This window comes from Ambystoma mexicanum, chromosome 4p, assembly GCF_040938575.1.
Source record: "Ambystoma mexicanum isolate Mex_15411 chromosome 4p, UKY_AmexF1_1, whole genome shotgun sequence".
Lineage (NCBI taxonomy): Eukaryota > Metazoa > Chordata > Amphibia > Caudata > Ambystomatidae > Ambystoma > Ambystoma mexicanum.
In genome coordinates, this window is record NC_090927.1 from 430,804,374 (window position 1) to 430,818,284 (window position 13,911).

Genomic DNA, 13,911 nt, shown 5'->3' on the forward strand with positions numbered 1-13,911 from the left:
GAAATTTCGCAACCGGTACTCATGTGTTCGGTCGGGTGGTCCGAGAGTCACCGTCCACAATCTGGTCTGCACCCCAACCAAGCTGTGGCCCGCCTCGGTGAGCAGCTTTTACAGTTGGGTATTCGTTAACCGGGAACCCATAAACCCTTCTTGTTGTGCGCACAGCTGGTCAACCGCGGAAGCGATGGTTTTGCTGGAGGGCATCCCAGATCTTGCCGCACTGCACGGGCCTTGAGACACCTGTCCCAAATCACATTGCGGGGGCACCAAAATGTAAGCGCCCTCCCCGTCTTACTATGTGCAATAAGAATACATGAGACACACCCCAGACGGGGAATAAGGCTAAGAGGACAAGTTGCGAGAGTTCAAAAAATAGTTTATGTAATTGCCATCCAAAGAACTCTGCTGCCCAAGAGCGCTCTGACAAATATCACAATTACATCACATTATAAAGGAAAAAATTGTCATAGATGATGCAATTAACATATGGTATTGAGTTGGTACAGGATTGGACATTCAGTATAGTACTATATAGCAGTGGCGTCACTGTTCCATCCGGATTGGTCGCTCCTCTGCCGGGAGGGTGGATTTCACGTGATCCCGTTGTCAGTGTCCAGCAGGGGTGAAGGTCAGGTTGCTGTGAAGCGGGGTGGCCACTAACTAAGCTAACATAATACATTTTTGTGAAGCATGCACTAAATAATTTTCATTTGCAATTCATTTGAACAAATCATTGTAAACCTATAAACTTCTTACATATATTTACATCGTTAATAACAGTGGCTTATATAGAGCATCAGGTTAAAGGGTTTTGACCAGCATGCTAACATTGATTGAAGCAAGGGTCTGGACTCGTAAAGAATCTAAGGCACGTTGACATTTGTTAGTAGTGGGAGACAATATACTGTGACATGGGTCTAATGTTAGCTGGGGCCTGCTTGGTGGGCACCATGGCGAGGTCTCATATCTGGTACATCAAGAGAATACCTTGCAGGGACACAGGGTCACACTGGCAGTAATTTTCCAATGGCGAGGAAGAGGGGGCATGGACAGATTTGTGGAGATGGATGAGCTACAGCGCTTGGCTCAAGCTGATTCACAAGCAGGGCAGACTCAGAGGAAGAGTAGGATGTTACATTTGTTCTTTGTTGCAATTACCTCCGGCTTCAGCGTGAGAATGGGGCTGCAGAGTTTTCCAGACACAGCGAGAGAAAAGGTGGGGGGCATGTGTGCTGTGTGCGCGGCGCTGCAAAGAGGAGAGAAATGTTTTCGTATTATCGCAGTGAGGCCTAGTTACCAAGATCAAGTCAAGGCGGTGCAAAAATGGATGCCATGTGTCCTGCATAATGGCCCCATCTACGCGAGTGCCAACCAATGCTGACACCGCATAAGGGCAACGGGGGCACTCCCCACCATTGGAGGCACATGGTCCAAGTTTGTACTAAGGAAAGGAGGGACGGGGGCTACCGGCCACTCACTCCCACACAATCTATCAGCTGCCTTTGACACCGTTGACCACCACACTCTGGTTGCTCACCTCTCCTCTGCTGGCCCATGTGTCACAGTGCTCAAGTGGTTTACCTCCTTCCTCTCAGGACGATTGCAATAGGTCTCTTTGCCCCCTTTCAAACCCAAACCTACCCCTCTGTCGTGCAGAGTCCCTCAAGGCTCTGCAGTATCCCGTATTCCTTTCAGCGTTTACATTCAGCCTCTTCTTGGTATCATCCAGTATCTTGGCTTCCTATGCTACTCCTTTGCCAATGAAACACACATTTTCTCCTTTGGCTCATTCTCTCCTGCTCCAATACTGCTCCGATACTGCTGCTCCTCTAAGGGGCTGCTTGGAGGATGTGGGTGAATGGATGTCCAGGAATTGGCTGAATTTAAACACGGATAAAACTGAGGTATTTGTTGTGGGTACAATGGATCCCTCACGGTACTGGACCTTTGAGTTTTGGCCATCTAATTTGGGCCCTTTGCCTTCTACCGTCTCCTTGGTGAAGTGTGTTAACATTTCTAACACCTTATCAATGTCCGGCCAGACATTTCTCTGCACTCAATGACTCTGGACTCGCTCTGGCAGGAAAAAGTGGTCAGTGATGATGGTGAGGATGTTCCTTGAAATGTTCTTAGGCAGTTTGGAAATTTTGCAGCTATCGGTGTCCAGCAACAATATGCCAGGGTAACCCCCCTTCTAGGAAGTAGACAGCAATGGCTTCCTGTGGTCACGAAACACAGCTCCGGACCATGGGGTTACACCAATGGACTTCTTCATCTCAAGATGTCCATGCATGCCTCTTCAGGACTCACAAAGACCCCTTCTCCGGACAGCAGACACATAGGACTGGCTTCCAGGGCACTTCAGATGAAGAGCAGCAGTTTTGCACAATGGTCCCTCATAGCTCAGGGGGAGGTCTCCTTCGCAGGTCCACTCTGGATCAATCCTTGGAAGACTCAACAACGCTCAGATTACAGTAAAGAAATGCACCAGCAGACCTATTCTTCAGCTGAGATTCAAAGAACAGCTTCTTCTTGCTTCAGCTTTGACTTCAGCTTCTGGACAAATTGTTAAGTGAGAGGTGTCCGGATTTTAACATCTGTTCCCCATTCACTCTGGCTGAGCCAGGCTCAGTCACACTCACACAAAAGGGCATTCATGCATGCAAGAAGCCAATCAGGCTCACAGGTATTCAGACCGTTCACTACACGCAGACATCATAACACAGAATGTTGATTGGGGTAAGTACCCAGCCTTTCAGCACACAGACACCAGACATAAACAACAGAGAATGTGATTTGACTCCCAACTCCATTCACACAGGTCCCACCCTTAGTGTGTACCCACAACACAAAGCCCTTTGGAAGTCTCTAGTCAGTCTGACAGGAGGCAGCCCCAGAGACATATGGTGTTTCCACCCAACAACCATTCAGGAGGAAGGGACAGAGGCAGGGCTTCCCATGACTTTGGGAAATAAGGTAAAAGGCAATAGAACCCAAGGAGCCAAAGGGGGCCACCTTACCTTCTTATAGGAATCCATTGATTCCCATGGCAGGGGCTGGTTCTCCCAAAAATGGCAGACTCTCTGAGCCACTGCCAAGTCAGCATGTAGCTGTCACCAGCCCATACCCCACGCTGTCGGCAACACACGGGTGCCCAAAACACACTTAAGGAGTACACGGGTATCCCATGGGTGTTGTTCACATAAAGATAAAATTAAGAGCTTCACTGCCATAGGTCCAACCAGGATATCAGTGGCAGAAAACACAGAGAAACCAAATACAGAGAATTGGTAGGACAAGAACTCGGAGGCCCTGCTATCCATACGGCATGTCGAGCATCACACAGACACCAAATCACAGAACACAATGAATACATCCACGCCCACTCTGTCACCATAGCATGTGCTCCCCTGAGTGCATGCACTAACTGCAACAAAGGACTCACCTGGCTTCCATATTCATTTTGTGTCCCTCTGCACCATTGCTGCTGGACCTGCTGACCTCAGGCCAACACACTTTAAATTATAGAACACAGTGAATACATCCCTGCCCAGATTATCACCATGCCATCTGCTCCTGTGAGTGCGATGCACCAATAGCAACAAAGAACTCGCCTGACTGCCATATTCATCAGTGCTAGCTAATTCATCTTGTCAACTCACATAGATATGAAGTGGTTTAAACAAAAGAAACTTTACTGCATTGAAGTGTCCTGCAAGGAACACCTTCGTCCAGCGGCACCCAAGGGTGGGGCTGCACCTCTGGCTGTCTGGGGCCCTGCTCTCAATGCCTGTGAGATTTTTTCTCCATAGCAGGCTGGGGCTGCATGAGGAGCACTGCTGAGTTATGTGGCTGCCACACTGCATCAGTGGCTGGTGCACAATGGCTGGGTTTGCACACCTAGAAGCTCAGGGATATGGCTTGGACACATTAGAGCCATGCCCTCTGGTTAGGCCTGTGCCCCTTGACCCCCAGGGTCTTCGCCAAGTAGCACTTCCCTGGGAAATCTCCCAGACCCTGGCTCCTGCCTGTGCCTTTAGCTGCTGGGCTTGCTTAGCCTCTCTCTCTGCAGCCAGGCCCATTGGTCCCCACCTGCTCTGGGATCCCAGCCAGAGCATGGTTGAGCCCGTCCAGCTCATGTGACACACATCCGCCCCACAGGGAGACACCTCCCACCTACTATCATGGAACCCCGCTGCAGACAAATTTAGAAGACAGCCATGGTAGTTGTGACTAAAGTTATCCTGGGATGGTCCTCCACGACCACATGGCTGTGGAGACATGATATTGTACCTGCCTTAAGGCCATTGTCTAGGGTCCAGCGCTTAAGATACCCTCCATAACCAAGGCCTGGCTTCTCTTCCCTGGCTCCCATAGGCTGGGTCCTGCCATTCTGCTGCTGGTTGGGACAAGGCCATCTGGTCTGCTTGGCTCACTGGAAAGGGAGAAGAGTGTTCACTGCCCTTAAGATACCCTCCATAACCAAGGCCTGGCTTCTCTTCCCTGGCTCCCATAGGCTGGGTCCTGCCATTCTGCTGCTGGTTGGGACAAGGCCATCTGGTCTGCTTGGCTCACTGGAAAGGGAGAAGAGTGTTCACTGCCCAGCCAACATCGCTGTAGGTGCAACAAGGGTGGGTGGGAGATTCCTGTGCACACTGTGGCACATCGGAAGGAGGAAGGATAAAGACCCTGCAGCACCGGCACTGCTGCAGTGCCTTTGACAAAACTGCCTCAGAGGATCACTCCCAATGAAGGCGAGCCCACTACAAAATGGAGGGGCCACTCTTTCGGGTGTGTGGTGGCAGCAATGCAGGATGGGCCGGACGGCCTCTCATAAGAGTGTGTGCCATTGGGGTATTTCTCGCCACGCACCCTCCTTCTTACTCTGGGCGCTGTCCTAGTGACTCGGCATCACACTGGAAATGGCCTGACATGCCGCGTGTAGGAGAAGAGTGTGCCCAATAGTCTACTTTGTGGGTAACCGTGGCAGAAGCAGGATGTGCGGTGGGAAAACCAACATTAAAGGAGCCGGGCAAGGAGGAGGGTTGAGCATCAGCTTTCCCATCCTTGTAGTTCTAGCTGCTGGTCCTTGCTCTGCATCCGATCTCTGCACTCCAGGTAGAGCTGTTTCTCAACTAAGGTCTTGCTCCTGCCTGTGGGTTCCTGCATTTCTGATTCCTGTGCTTGCCACCCGGATCATGCTATTATCGTTGCTGTTTCCCCACCCAGGCACCAGCCTCCTAATCTTGCCTGCATGGGTCGGGGGATGGCACTGCTTGTCCATGTCCTGACCGCGGCCTGTGGACATATACAGGGCTGGTTGGTGAGTGTGTGTTTGTGTGTCAGGGAGTCCCGGGGGAAGCAGACTCTGCCTGGGGGTCTTTCACTGGTGTGCTGGTGTGTGCAAAGGTGCAGTCTCTTGGGAGGGGAGTTAGGGAGTTTTACTAAAGTCCACCCGTGGTAGGACTGTAGAATACTTACTCTTAGATGTACAAGGGTCCAACTCTTAGGCTTGGCCTAAACTATCCGAAAGGCTCGGTAGCAATGAACGAGCATCCAGGCTTAGACTAGAAGGGAAGAGGGCTGCAGGTAAGTACAAAGAACTCAGGGCACATATTTGACTTATACAGTAAGACATTTAAGCATTACTCAAGGCAAAAGTAAACTTTCGATGAATACTGTAAGTAGCCAGAGTAACACATCAATGATTTCCCCAACATTCAGGTAATGCAACAAGGATATTGGTAGGTAACTTTTAGGATGCCCTATTTGGGGATGAGAGTCTCAAAGTTAGTTGGGACACTGGATGACCAGGGCCCATGGGTGGCAGAACAAACAAAGGTAGTCATTGTCAAAGTTGTCTAATTAGCAGGAATCTGTAATTTTGCAAGTGAGTAAATGTTTAGTTAAAGGATGGTTCAGGGAGGTCAGGTAGACCCCCTAAATGATTGTAACCTAAAGGACCACTGTCCTTAGGCCTCTGGATGCTCAAGAGGAGTCTGATTCAATACAGCAAGCACCCAGGTAAGCACCTAGGAGCGGGACAGTACCTTTTCATTAGTAAACAAGACAGTGTCACTGGCAGGTCCTCAGTTGAGGTGACAGCAGCTCCTCTTTGGAATCTTGGCCTGGATGCTGAAGAAAGAACTTTTTGCAGAAACAGATGATCAGCTTCCTGCAGATGATCTTTATGATATTGGCTCATTGGCACTCGACACAGGCTTTGGTTAGTGAGAGGTGTCACCGGGCAGGCTTCACTGCGTTTCTTGGTACCCAACTTGGAAAGCGAGATGTCTCAGAGCAGGAAACAGTCACTGTGGCTCCAAAAGTATGCCTGGAAAGTTAAAGACAAAACCACACTTCAGGAGATGACGCACAGCAAATTGGTCCATAGCCAAGGGTATTGGGAAATGGCAGCCCAGAACGGTCAGAGCTCTTCGAGGTGTGGTTCAAAATAAAGGTTATCTGGAGCCTGGTTAGGCTCACCACTCCAGGGGAGGATAAAATCCAGTCTGGATCTTCCCTGTTGATCAGAAGAGAATGTTGGAGCAGCAGCGATCACTCAACATACACTGGAGGTCGCTGGAGGTGGCTGCAGACCTTCTTCTTTTTCCTCAGACTCTTTGTTCCATGGAACTACTCTCTTGTTCTGCTCCAGAACCCTCACCTTTATGCAGGAACACAGCCAATCAGCAGTCATGCCACATTCAAACTTTGGGCAGTGGCTGTCCCAAGGGGGATGTCCAGCCTCCCAGTTAGAAATGGAATCCAGCAGAAATGCTGGAGGACAAAGACCTGCAGAGTTTCTGTGTACTCCCAGCTTCCACTCCTCCCAGACACGCTGGCGTCCTCGGGTGTGCTTCCCAATGGGAGTCGGAAAAGACAAAATGGCGTACAGGATCCCCCTGACCTAGGCTCAAGAAAGGACAAGTCATCAAGTGTTGGTGAAAAAAGAATAAGATAAAAATCTGCTGAAAAAAATCCACTGCCACCAGTCATTCAGATGACCATGTCACTGTACCTAGAAAGTTACAGGATAAGTAGAAAAGGGGAGATATATTTATTTTTAATTTTGTATGGTTTTATTAAACCTTTACAAAAGAGAAAGAAAATGTAACAGTACATAGAAAATAAAACAAAAGAAGAGTTCATATACAATTACAATTAATATGTTGACAATTAATATAAACGATGTGCTCCCTTGAGGTAGTAAGAAATAGTGACTAAAAATAGAAAGAAAAACCTATGTGTTTATAAACAACAGAAGACATTCAATCACAAGTGGTCCACATGAAGATCACGAATGAAGCTAGACAAAGCCAAACCCTCTCTCATAGTTTAGATACAAAGACAGTGTTGCCATAGCAGTTCAGTTGGTATACCCAGATATAGAGATTTTAATATATTGAGACAAGAATCTCCAAGGATTTTAAGTTGTGTACAGAACAAGACAAGATGTTTAGCTGTTTTTGGAACTAAATGTCAAAATCTACAGAGGCTGTCTGCCACCGAAATCTGTTTCCACCTCAATTTAGTTTCCAGTGTTGGGAGAATGTTCCAGTGTAGTCGGAGTAGGACTTGTCGATGGACCCGATTGGGGAAGATCATGAGAATTGGAGAGAGAATGCCTCTTTTCTTATGTTCGTGTGCCAGACGAGACATGGAGCTATATGAGTGGAAAGCATCCAAGGTCTGGCACCAGTTGTAGTCCCACAGCTTCTTTTTAGTTTTTGTAGGATTAGTAGTTAGCTGATCTAAATCTGAACTGATGTCACACAAAGAGGATTCACACAGTTTCGCGAATTTAGATAGGAAGCCAGATCGATTAATGTTATTCCCATCAAGTTCATATAAGGTATTGGGTGCAGGTACCTTGAGTTTGGCATACAGCATAAGCATCCTCCAGCAAACTCGAGATTTTAAAGAGATATTGCCTACCTCAAATCGAATCGCAGCCAGAGGGACAGCATTGGGGAGAAGTATAACCTGTCTCCAAATGTCGCCTTCAATCACATCAAGTTTGGAAATAGTCAGCTCCATATAACTCCAGACCATATATTAAGTTCGGGGCTATTTTACCCTCGAAAAAAAGGAGGGCAGATCTAATAGAAAATAGACCATATTTGCGATCGATTTTAAGGACCTGACTAGCAAGTACCTTAGCTTTATTCAGGAGAAGATTTATCTGCCCTTTCGAGCCTCTACTAGCCCCCGACATAATAGCCAAGGTAAGTAAAGCAGGTGGAGCAAGTTACTCTTACGCCCTCCAGGTTCCAAAAATTAGTTTTCTTCCTACAAGGCCCTTTAGATAAGGCACGGATTTTAGTTTTCGCGGGGTTGATGTTCAAACCATTTAGCTTAACATAGTTGGGAAATTCATCTAGCAGACGCTGTATCCCTACCTTGGTTAGGTCAAATAACGAAAAATCGTCTGCGCAGGCCAACCAAATAAGCTTCATAGGGCCAAGTCTTGGCAGAGAAGATTTTGCAATCTGCATCGATCAATGCAATAGGCCGATCATTTTTAGGGTCAGACCTACTTCCGGATTTCAAAATTGGGATCACATGTGCAGAGGACCAAGAAATTGGGCATACCACAGGATATCTCGGAACTCAAGGCACAGAAGATTGGCCCAAAGATTAGGGTCTGCTTTGAAGGTGTTGTTAGTTAGCCAATTTGGGCCAGGGGCTCTAGATTTTTCACACTTTTGAATTAGGTCTAACACCGTGTCAATCTCAATCGGGGGTTTCCATTTGGACAGAGGGGCTAGTGTGTCACAGTTCATAGAGTTATTGATTCCCTGCAGTGGCTTAGGGGCAAATCTATTGGAATAGAAATCCAACTAGCCTTGTTCCGCAATTGGATTCAATAAGGCAATAGCCGGGTTACTATCTTGTCCATTGAAAATGAACCAGAAGGCACCCACATTCGCCTTCATAATAACCTGAAGCATTAATTCAGAATCCTGTTGTAATAACTGGTGTTTAATTGTTTTGCAGTAATTTTTATAGGATTGTTTGATCTTCTTAATGAGGTCTAATCGTATGGGCATATCAAGGTTTGCTAATCGTAGACTCCTAGTAGTTTCATTCTTAATGGATTTTGCCAATGCCAAGTCAGAGTTATAAGAATGGGAATGCCTACTAGCTGGAGTTTGGCATGCAGAGTGATTGTCCAAGTCATCTACCGCTGCTTGTACCAGGGATGTAACTGTTGCAGGGTTAAATGTTGCCATTTTCCAGTCGTATGTGGTCTGGTTAAACATAGCCCTCAGATTGAGGTTCAAGATGTTAATGTTTTTAGACGACCACCGAACCGCAGTACCCAATGAATAAGGAGTGACCAAGAGTTGAGTTCGATACCGACCCTGTAGATGGCAGATTTTAAATATAGCCATTAGTATGCCATGATCACTCCAGATATTCCTGTGGATTTCAAACTGCGAGTATCTTATACGTAAGTGTTCATCCACAAAGATGTAATCAAGCATAGAGGAGGAATGGCCATGCTGCCAGGTATGTCCAGTGGGATTTTCAGGTGAGAATTGTTAGAGGCCAAGCAAAGGTTGTAGGCCTAAATTGCCCAGCTCAGTGTACCAGCTGTACCCATCATGTTTCTTCCCCGTATAACACAGGTTGGATAGGTTCATCTCACAAATTTCCCATGGCGAGTAGTCAAGTATGCAATCCCAATTTAAATCCCCAGCTAATAATACATGTCCTGAATAATTAGCAAGCACCCACTCTAGGATAATCTGGGTGATAGTTGACACAAACAATTTTACTTCGCCCACACCTCTATGCCAATAGATGTTAAATATTAACAATTTCAATTGTCCACTACTGTAAGTGAGATCTACACCCAGAGCCCCATATGGGATATCTAGAAGAGCCCTGCCATATAAACCAAAGCAGTTATCAACCACGACATTTAGACCACCTGATGGTCTGCCTCCCAAGTTATGTCGAGCAGGCTGGTCAAAAATGTGATAACCATCTAAGCATGGAGTCGAGGTCATCCAGGTCTCCTGAATACAAATAACATTAGCATCTCTCAACAGCTGTAAACACTCAAAGTTTGTAAATAGGTGCTGGTTGCCTCAAGAGTTCCAAGATTAGAGGCAAAGGTCCGAAAAAGAGCTTAAGCCTGAGCTTGGGGATGTTGGCCTAGGGCACAAGTTTTTGCCACAGGGTGGAGTTGATGGTGGCCCAGTCAACATCCTAATCCTGTTGTTTAAGTGGAATTCTTTGATTATGCATGGTTTCAGGGCTACCTGAGTTGGCCACCAATGGATTAGCTGATGGTTGTATCAAAGAAGACCCTAGAGGCAATGTTTCCCACAATGCTGCAGCTTCAACTTTAAAGCCCAATGCCTGCAGAGAATCTGTTTGGGTAAGAATCAATTCCTTGACTAATGGAGAGGCAAGAAGAATCAAGCTGGTGTCTTGGAGGTTCCGGTCTGGAAAAGCCACTCTAGCAATGTCTTTAGAAGATATTAAAGAGAGTGCTGGAATTTCAGAAAAGATAGTCAGGACATTACATCTATTCAGACAAATTGGAGCTTCCAGCTATAGTAAGCTCTAGATTTTTACCAAGTGCAACGGTTTCATCTTGGGGACGTTAGTACCTTCTTGACGCCTTAAAAAACCTGCAGGTAGACTTTGGAGTCCCTTTAGGTTGGTTCCTTCCGATTTAGCAGAATCAGAGTACTGATGCCTCGCAGTTGGTTTGTGCAGACGTTCCACCAAGTCTCGAATACCTGCTAAAATTGTTGGATGTGTGGAAACTGTCGGGATGTTGTCCCCCTGAAGCAGCCCCCACTCCGCTTCTAAGTCCAATGGAGGTACAGGGATCAAGGACTGATTGGGGTATTTATTTGTAGGCGGTTGAAGTTGGACAGGCCCCCATATTGAAGAAATTTGGTCAATCCTTGTGTCCGAGGGTCCTTGAGCCTTAGTTGGATTTCTAGCCTGAGGCACAGCAGATAACATAAAGTCTTCTTCAGAGGCCCGGAAATTTAACGGTGCTGCATCCTTGATATAAAACAGATGTAGAGCACAGGTTTGCAGTTAAAGAAGTTATTGGAGTCTCTCGGCCAGCCATTTTCAAGGGGGCCAGAGGCTTCTGTAAAGAACTTCTCTCCAGCATAATGGGAGCCTGAGTAGTTGGTAAATTGCAGCTGTCAGTTTGGGCAGTAGAGTCAACCAATTTGGCCTTAGGTAGGATAAACGCACACAGGTGCTGCTCTCAAGGGTAAATCCTAAATTCAAATTTAGAGGGGTAGGAGCAGGAATTTTGGCAAATAGTAAATTAGTTTGTAGCCATTTTCCGCTTAATAAGGCACGATTTGCGTGGTACTAAGTTTTTATTTTGGACAGTATGCTTGGAAGCACTTTCCTGTATAGCTGAGGTCACAATAGGTGAAGGCTGACTTGGATTAGGAATAGAGTTGGGAATTATCTGTATCGGATTGATTGTACCAGGTGGGGCACCAGCAGTGTAACAATAGCCAATGGGTGGTGCCAACTTAACTTGTCCATGAGCAGTGTCGTTGTTAGGAATACTTTCCTGTGTAGCTAAAGTCAAAGTAGGTGGAGGCTGACTAAGATTAGAAATAGGCTATTTCTAATCTTAGTCAGCCTCCACCTACTTTGACTTTAGCTACACAGGAAAGTGTATAGGGTTGGGAATGTTCTGTATAGGGTTGGTTATGCCAGGTGGGGGATCAGCAGTGAGGCAAGGGCCAACAAGTGGTGCCAGCATAGCTTGTTCTTGAGCAATGGCATTATTAGAAGCTTCCAATAAAGAGATATTATCAAATATCTCTATAATATGTGTTATAGCTATAGGGACTTGCGCAGGTGCTGGAGGAATAATTTCACCCTGTAGTGGCAATAAGGGATCTTGCACAGCCAACTTCTGAGATAGTTCAGTACCAATCCAGTCCACTTTGTTATTTAGGTCTGCCAAAATTTCAGTACCTATGCAGTCAATTTTCAAGTTGAAATCCGTCAATGATCTTTGAACAGACTTATGCTCGGCCCAAACGTTATCGTACAGCTCAACAAATGAGCTAAGTACCACGTTTAAGGCTGAGACTGTCGGATGAGTCACTCGGATCCGTTCGTCCAGATCTTTCAATGTATGATGTATATGTGGAGAATTTGCATGATTCAAATTGGATGCCCATGAGCTTGCTTCCTCAGCAAGGTCAGCTTTATTTGAGTCAATACCTTCAATGATATTGGTTAAGGCGGTTGGTGTTTTCTGGGTCAAGTCCACTAGGGGGGTGAAGTGGAATTTACCAGGATTTCAACAGCAGAGGGCAAGTTCATCACTTTATCTGCACATTCGATTATACTAATAGCAGTAATATTATTATTTTCTCCAAAGAAAACCACTCTATTCATAGCTGAGTGGTCTAGCATAGCATTGCCTCTAAAAGTTTTAGGTAATTTAATTTCGGTGCGAGTAGAGGTTGCTTTCGGGATATATTTGTCCATAAATGTTTGTCCTGATACTGGTTGGATTAGTTTTGGTTTTCTAGGAGTTTTATGATGTGATTTATCGTTAACAATAGGCAGACTGATTAGAACATCTACAGCTTCAGGGTTATGCATCAATGCTTTGTGAGTAGCTGCAGCAATGGAGGATTCCTTATAGTTTGAACTTGTAGGCTTCACTGAGAAGAGGCTACATGACATACCATCTTTTAAGAGGAAGGTGGTTTGCACAGGAAATGGTGCAACACAGAGTGAATTTGAAGTAAATAATTGTCCATTAGTAAGTGGCCAGCACTTAGAAATTGTGCGGAGTGGTTGGGTGCAGTCAACAGGGTCCACTAAAATAGCATCTGCCACCAAAGAGGACCCTTTTTGACTACGTAGGCCAGATCTCATAATTGAGCAAAGTGTTAAAAGAAGGACAAAAACAAAACCACAAGCCTTAGGGCAGAGGGGGTAGTTAATGTTTTAAAAGCAGATGAGATCGGGATAGATGCAGGTCCAGAGTTATTGTGGTGTATGCAGGTCACCTTAAACTGAATGAGCGTGTAGCCAGATCAAAGAGTATGCAGTTATGGTTGAGCTGCAACTCCACAGTCTCTGGCAGCACACAGCAGGTATAGTAACAGAGTCAACAGCTTAAGGGATAGTCTGGGCCAAATAGGTGAGCCGGGTGCCTAGTCAAGCACACTTCAGTATTCACAAAGTATAAAAAAGCTTACTGGATTGTAGCATCGAGCAGCCCTCCACGCCGAAAAGCCGAACAACACAAGCCCTTCTGCCACCAGGGCTTACGCCGCAAGGGTGGCTTTGCAGCAAATTTAAAGTTCCTGGATAAATCACGTGAACGTGTCACGTGGTCCTCAGCGGCTCTGCCTCCCAAAAAACAGCAAGAGCCCAGTGCTCGCAGTGCTGTGCAGAGCGGGGGCTAGCTGGGCTAAAACAATGTTTAAAAAACAGGAGAAACACCGTCCTGCAGCTCCATATCACCAGGAATTCCACTCCTTCACTCAACGCCGCTCGGCGGCTTCGCGGCGAATTTAAAGTTCCTGGATAAATCACGTGAACGCATCACGTGGTCCTCAGCGCTCCGCCTCCGAAAAAACAGCAAGAGCCCAGTGCTTGCAATGCTGTGCGGAAGGGGGGCTAGCTGGGCTAAAGCAATGTTTAAAAAACAGGAGAAACACCGTCCTGCAGCTCGGTATCATCAGGGATTCCACTCCTTCACACAGGGGAGATATTGTGTCCCCTCAGCAGTACACATAAGGTGGGGTGTGCTGATTCCAGAAAATAAAATTCAGGTAGGGCCTGGTGGAGGCTGCCCCTGGTGGCTGGGGGGTGGGGGTGGTGGTAGACATGAGTGGGGGCCTGGTGGAGGCTGCCCCTGCACTGTTGGGGGGTGGGGGT